General features: G+C 38.8%; 1 long non-coding RNA gene across 1 annotated transcript in view; it reads right to left on the minus strand.

The window, feature by feature from the left end:
* The window catches only part of LOC145527005 (uncharacterized), a 111,404-nt gene that overhangs the window by 53,716 nt on the left and 49,796 nt on the right, over positions 1-7,892 (minus strand). The window lies entirely within an intron of this gene.

Genomic DNA, 7,892 nt, shown 5'->3' on the forward strand with positions numbered 1-7,892 from the left:
AGCTCAGACTAACCTGGACTTTAAACCCCACCTGGGTAGTGTTTAATCCTACAGTACTAACCTCTCTCTGGTTTCTTTTCCTCTCTCTTTAATTTCAGTTTCACCTTTACAGTACTTTATGTATTAGATGTAACTGTCTGAAGTGAGATACAGAATCATTTTAATAATTCAGAGCAGCAATTCATAAACTATGGTACAAATGTCACTGAAGCCAGTGAGAAACCGCCTCACTTTCCCCACCCTCGCCCAGCCTTTGCACTGTCAGTCCTGTTGCACCTCCTCCCCTCTCCTCAGACTTCTTTTAACCCCAACAATTTTCTCAAGAGTTGTGTTTTTTTTTTTTTTTTTTTTTGTATATCAGGACTGACCATGTGTGTGCATGTCTCAGAGAATATTCTCTTCTTCTGGAAAGGTTTTTTGATCTATGTAGGATCTGAGAAGTCTTAGGGGATTCAGAGATGTCCTTTAAAGGGGTCTGGAACCAAAACCTCCACATTCATTACCCTATTTGGAGTTGCATTTACCACAATTCTTTTCTTCCTGTGACTATTTTTTCCTAACTTCACTCTTATTTTTCTAGAAGACTCATTACCTTGGACCATCCACTCATCATCACTTTTTCTTTTTCTTTCCTCATTCTATATCCTTATCCACTTAAGTTTCTGAATTTACAACCTCCCAGTTACCCTAAATGCGGCCTTGTATGGAGCGCCCTTCACTTCATGTCCCCAGCAGAGGTCAGCCTAGTTCCTTCCCAGAGAGCCATATAGTTCAAATACCCATTATCAAGTTCAAAAACACACTTTCTAGCCTTGGTAGAGTTCCAGTTTCCACATAACATTATAAATACCTAAGAGTCAGCATTCACATTGTACTCTTCTCTATTCTTATTTAATACTGGCTAGTGCTTTAAGCCTTTTTTGAAGCTAGTATTTTTATTTTAGAATTGTATTTATTTACTTTTGCTATAATTCCTACAGGAAAGGCCAAATCATGCCTTAAGTATATTACAGAGTAAAATTACTGCACTTTTCTCTTTTTCTTCAATTCATGCTTTATCCTAATAAACTGGGAATTTTTTAATATGAATGAGTGAATTAATTAGCTGTCTTGAGTCTTAGTTGCAGCACATGGGATCTTTAATTTTGTTGTGGCATGCAAGCCTTTAGTTACAGCATGTGGGATCTAGTTCCCTGACCAGAAATTGAACCATTGGGAGCTTGGGGTCTTAGCCACTGGACCACCAGCAAAGTCCCACTGGAGAATTTTGTATGTATGTATTTGAAGCATTTAGCATCTAAACAATATAACAGAGATAAATTGAATTAGGATATATTTTTTTAATCAAGCATTCTCTTTAAAATTACTTTTTGTAATTATTTATGCCATTAAAAATACATTGAATTGATTATCTAAATAAAAAAGAATCAGGAAAAATTAGCAACATAATAGCTAGTTATGAAAATATAATAAAGTACCAATTAAAGTAATTATTAGAGTTGAGCTCAGGGAACAACTTGGGGAGGGAGGTGGAAGGGGGGTTCTGGAAGGGGAAAACATGTACACCCATGGTGGATTCATGTCAATGTTTGGGAAAACAAATACAATATTGTAAAGTTAAAAAGTAGAAAATAAACTAATTAAAAAAAAAATAAACAGAAATATCACACCAATGATTCTATCAATACCTTTTCATTCTTGCTTCATTAAATTAGATCATTCCCACAAGCATAAACATGCTGTTGTTTTTCTCCTCTTGAAACAAGCATAAGCTTTTTTTGAGCCTTCTTCTCCAGTCATTATTTCGATTTTCTGCTCTTTGAAACAAAACTACGTCGGAGTTGGTTGTATTTTCCGTCTTTCTTTCCTTTAATTCTGCCTTAAGTCCATTCAAGTCAGGTTTTCCCCAACACTCCTCTGAACTTGTCTTGTCCAGGTCACCAGTGACCTCAATGTTGCTAACTTCAATGGTCAAGTCCTGGTTCTCATCCTACTTGACCTAGGAGAAGCAGCTGACAATCATGCTTCTTACTTCAAATGTTTTCTTCGCTGCTCCCAGGACACCACAAGACCCAGTTTTCCTGCTACCTTGCTGATCCTTCATTGTCAATCTCTTTTCCTAAATTCCCTGCCTCTTTCTATGGATACTGCAGTTCCATAGCTCTGGTCTGTTGCATAATTTTGTCTATAACTTCATTCGTTTCCTAGATTATCTCTTCCAGATCTATGGCTTTAAATTCCATCTGTTCCCTAATGAATCATGTTCCCCTGCTGATGACTGAGATTAATGACGATAGCTTACACTCAGAAGAGTTCATTCTCTCACCTATCAGGAGTCAGAAGGGGCCAGAAGGACCCAGTCCACAGCTGATGTGGCAGATCCATGAAGTCATCAGAGATTCAGACTACTTCTAATTCTCCGCTCCATCATCCTAGCATGGGGCTTATATTCTCAGGCCCACGTCATGATTTGAGATGGCTAAGTTAGCTCTAGGCATCATCTACATATACCATGAGGAAGGAAAAGAGAAAGCGGAGCCACCCAGCAGACCAGCTCTTCTAAGGAAGACTTTTTTTTGGAAGCCCCATCCCCCAACACATATATACATTTGCAAGTTTGTCTCAGTTCAATGGCTAGATTCAGTCATGTGTTTACCTCTTGCTACAAGGGAGACTGGTAGTTGTGGCCTTTATCCCACATAGCAATATGCTCAGCTAAAATTGAAGTTCTGTACTAAGGAGGAAGAGAAGAAAGAATATTTGATAAGCACCTAGTAATCTCTGCTGGGCTTCCCAGGTGGCTCAGTGGTAAAGAATCTGCCAGCAGTTCAGGAGACACAGGAGACACAGGTTCGATCCCTGGGTTAGGAAGATCCCCCAGAGGAGGAAATGGCAACACTCCAGTGTTCTTGCCTGGAGAATCCCATGGTCAGAGGAGCCTAGGGGTCTACAGTCCAATGGGCTGCAAAGAGTTGGACATGATTGAGCATGCAACAAAAATCTCTGCTATAATATCAATATGTTCAAGAGTCCCATGTAAATATCTCCAGCCCTGTACTCTTCTCTGAGCCTCAAGACTGACTTGTTAGCTCTGCTTAGATTTCTACGTAGCAACTCAACATGAGCAAAGTATTTCCTTTACAATGTAGTCTCAGGCTTGAATGCCTGGTTGGGATGAGTTGAGGAGAGGAGGGATGAGAAACAAAAGAGCATGAATGTGCAGAATCCTTTCAAGGAATTTTGATGTTAAAAGCAGCAGAGGGGAAATAATTGCAGTAGTGAAGTCCTCAAGAAGGTGAGAGTGGGAATTCTCTGATGATCCTGTGATTAGGACTCTGAACTCTCACTGCTGAGGGCTCAGGTTTGATCCCTGACGGGAGAATTGCCATGTAGTATGGCTGAAAAAATAAATAAATAAAATAAAGAAGGCAGGGTGGATGAAACGCAGTGGGTAAGTGAGGAGACTGGCTTTTGATGGAAACAAGAGTTGACAGGTACAGCTTTTAGTCAAGACAGCTCACTAAATTGAAGCTTTGATAACCTACTCTGCACCAAATAGATGGCAATAACATGTCAAACCTAAAGAGAGAAAACAATCAATATAAAAAAACAAGACAAACATCTCCTAGGTGGAACTAGAGCAAAGATGTCAAAGCAAGTAGGCTGACACCACAAACTTCATAGGCAATCCAGACAGCACAGAGCCCTGGCCGGAGGCATAGCGGACACTAAAACTGCTCCATAAGAAATCAGATCCAAGTTTACAGCTTAAAAACTCCCTTCTCAGAAGTGAGAAAATATTAAAAAGTTCTATATATTTATATTAAGTAAAAATACTGAAAAAGATTAAAACTCTAGATAACTTCTACTTGGAAAGGTAGCTTTTATAAAGCTACAGAACTAGGGAGATGGGGGTACCCAGATACAATAAAAAATTGAGCCAAGCTGCCTAACTGCCCTGTGACCAGATCTGCAGAATCTACAATATTACCTTGGGTCAGGAATACCAAGTTACTACTATAAGACTTGGCTTTTGATCAAGGGTCTGTGACAGAGATGGGTGAGCTCATAGTTGAAGGCATGGGGAGGGATAGAAAAATGTTAAAAGCTTTCAAATGCTTCAACATGAGCCCGTAACCTCAAATTCCAAAACATGTGGATGGGTTTAATGCTGAGAAAGAAGGCCAACAAAATCAACAATTAGAATGTGAGTTGACTACAGATAAAATCAGTTTCATCTCTGGAGTAGTTTGATAAGATTTCAATATAAATATAATTGAAACGATCAAAGAATTAAAGGCATAACTTTTACCAAAAAGAACAAGAGATTGTGGAATAAAAATGAACAAAGATGAAACATGAAGGAGATGATCAAAAATTTGTACATAAAAAATACAGGGGATTTATGTATATGTATGGCTGATTCATTTTGCTGTACTGTACAAGCTAACACAACATTGTAAAGCAACTCTACTCCAATTAAAACTAATTAATAAGAAATATAGTCATTGGAGTACAAATGTACTAGATTTGAATTCCAACACAGTCAAAGGGAAAATTAGTGACTTGCAAGACTGTCAAAAGGAATAGCCCAGAACTCAGAAAAGAGAGCAAAGAGAGAGGACAAGGTTATGGACAGGGGTAAGATGGTGTATTTGGTGTTGGGAGACCAGGCTGGTCTTTTTGTATTACTTTTATTTTCTCAGTAAAATTAGAAGTGAGGTATTTAGCCCTGGAGAAGGCAACGGCAACCCACTCCGGTACTCTTGCCTGGAAAATCCCGTGGATGGAGGAGCCTGGTAGGCTACAGTCCATGGGGTCGCAAAGAGTCAGACACGACTGAGCGACTTCACTTTCACTTTCATTCAGCTGAGGTGGAGGAGGATGTGCTGAATGTCAGAAGAGAAAGCATAACAAGTGACAGTCCTCGTAGAGATTGGGGAGTGAATTAAGGAAATATGGAAGGATTGCCAGGAAGTACTGGCGGTCCTCTCCAGCCTGGGAGGAGTTTTAGGAGACCCCCTAAAAAAGATCTGTTGCCAAAGGGACAAATTCTGGGCAAAGGGCAAGAAATAAATTGAGTGGGAAGACAAATGTTAGGAATACATTGAATTCATTGTGATTATTTACTTTCATACTTTTCATTGAGTGAAAAGGTGGATTCTGTCTGTAAAAAGCCATATTTTCAAATGAAAGTATAGAGAAAAGCGGAAATAGGTGACCTATGAGGAAAGAAGAGCAAAGAGAGAGAAAAAGGAAGAAAGCAGTAGAGATAAGTCACAGTCACGTGTAGTAGAAGCAGGTATAGTGACACACTATTATATATAAAATAGATGACCAACAAAGATAACCAACAAGGACCTACTGTATAGCGCCGGAAACTAGCCTCAATATTTTGTAATCATTTGTAAGGGAAAAGAATCTGAAAAAGAATGTATGTGTGTATGTATATATATATTCATGTATATATATATATATATATATACACACACACACACACATATATATATGAATTGGGCTTCCCTGGTGGCTCAGGCAGTAAAAAATCTGCCTGCAATGTTTGAGACCTGGATTTGATCCTTCGGTCAGGAAGATTCCCTGGAGAAGGGAATCACTATTCATTCCAGTATCCTTGCCTGGAGAATTCCATGGACTGAAGAACCTGGCAGGCTATGGTCCACGGGGTCACAAAGAGTTGGACACAACTGAGTGGCTAACACTTTCATTCCGTGGTATGGATAGATGTACGACTACATAAACAAAGCTCTGTGCTGTGCACCTGAAGTTACAACACTGTATATCAATTATACATCATTTGTTACCCATGGTTGTTAATAAGCATCATAGAGATTGAAAGACGTAGTTAATGGACTTGTTGGTTATCTTAATAACTACACTAACCATTTCTTTGTTTTGATATAGACATCATTTTCTTTTACTTGTTGGTTATTAATATATCTAAGGACATCCACAAAGTAACTTCATTAGTTCATATTTGTATGAAGCATAGTTTTTCTTACACATTGAAAGTGGAAGCTATTTCATTTTTTAATAGAACACGTATTTCTTTTGGTCAGGAGTTTAAAATTCACATTTCTAGCAGTCCCTTTCCAGTGAAAATTTAAGTCCTGTTCTTGCTTCATATCATTTTAGTCATTATCTTCCTCTTATCCTTTCTCTCTTCTGTTTCACATTGAAGATCTGTGAAATTTGTGATGTTTATTCTTTTGCCATATGGTGTCATGTGAAAATAAATTCTCAATATGTTTTCTCTCAAATACTTGTATTATTTATATTAAAGGTGGGAAGTTGCTGGCACTTTCTATGAAGTTGTATTAAACACTTGCCTAGAGTTTGGCATTGTTATGGTTTGACCATTGTCAGCCTTCCTATACATTTGTTTAAAAAGGGAGGTCCTGGAACTTCCCTGGTGGTCCAGTGGATAGGACTCGGAGCTCCCAAAGCAGGGAGCCCAGGTTTGATACATGGTCGAGGAACTAGATCCCAGATGCTGCAACTAAGTGTTCTCATGCTGCAACTTAAAGACCCCACGTGTCACAGCCAAGACCCACTGCAGGCCAAATAAATAAAATAAATATTAAAAAAAGAAGGAAGGTCCTTTTCTGCTCGGGAAGATGGATGGGACCTTTGATGTACTGGTGGAGACATGTGTCAAACTTCAGCCCTGCAGGAGCCTGGAAAGGGGGTGAATGAATCTACATAAGGACACAAGATGTCTCTGCTGAATAGGCAGGAGAAAGGGGAAGAAAATTGTGGGGAGAACAGATGCCATGTGATGTGAAGCTGAGGAAAGACCGAGGTGTGTTACGTACAGTAAATTCTCTTAGCTCCTCCTTGAGAATACCTGTGAAGATCTACATTTTTCTTCAAGGCTCTTAGAGTTGAATTTGTACATATTTCAGATCTGTCACTGTGGGTCCTAGGAGCACAGAAATGTGATATTTGTATTATACAACCTACAAAATTTAATTAAACACACATTTATATATGGCCCTGTCTAAGTGCTTATGTAAGAAAAAAGTTGTGTTTTGATGATAATGCAGAAACGTTCAGAACCTGCACACTAAGGGGTTCCTTTTAAAGACCAACTGAACAGAATATGGACAAGTTTTTAAAGATTATCTAGAAACTACTAAAACTTTGTTAGCAGTCTTGAAAACTAGACGAATGAGCTTCTCTGGGAAAATAATCAATATTAGTGCTGGTATATGTCACAGACTATGGGCTTTAGGTTTAGAAATTTATTCACAAAGGTTCTTAGTTTTTCTGGAAATGAGATAGTAGCATTGTTTCAGCAGTTTTCCTGAATTGTCGATGTGGTTGGCTTTACTACCCTGTTTGCTAGGAAAAGTTGGCCTGTAGTTCTCCCAAGTTAGCAGAATCGGTGAAATTTAGTATAAAACTGTCATTTTTTCCAGTTAACCAATTTTACTGTCAAGTGAGTGATTCTTTGCTGATAGGCTCCACCACAGATTTATGATTTCCAGCCTCAACTGGGTCTTCAACGCTGTTAGGCAATCATTCCTGTGGCAGAGACCATGGATGAGTTCTCCAAAATAATTCCCAATCCTGGACTCCCTTATCTTCATCTATAACTGGAGTTAGAAAACAAGAGTCCTCTATTTCCCAGACTCCTTTGCTGCTAAGAGGTGGCCACATAGCATAGTTTTGGCCAATGAAGTAAAGGGTTTCCCTCTGCAAATAGAAAGGAAATGCTCTCGAGGACAACATTTTTTTCCTTTAGACCATCTTTTCCTTTTTTTTTTCTTCACTGAACTTGTATGGGATGCCTGGAAGTGCAGCAGCCATCTTTTGACCATGAGGTAATAATCATGAGAAAGGAATTCAAGTTCCAAAGACAATCAGTGAGC

The sequence above is a fragment of the Giraffa tippelskirchi genome, chromosome 11, assembly GCF_054371585.1.
Source record: "Giraffa tippelskirchi isolate mGirTip1 chromosome 11, T2T-mGirTip1v1.2.pri, whole genome shotgun sequence".
In the NCBI taxonomy this organism is placed as follows: domain Eukaryota; kingdom Metazoa; phylum Chordata; class Mammalia; order Artiodactyla; family Giraffidae; genus Giraffa; species Giraffa tippelskirchi.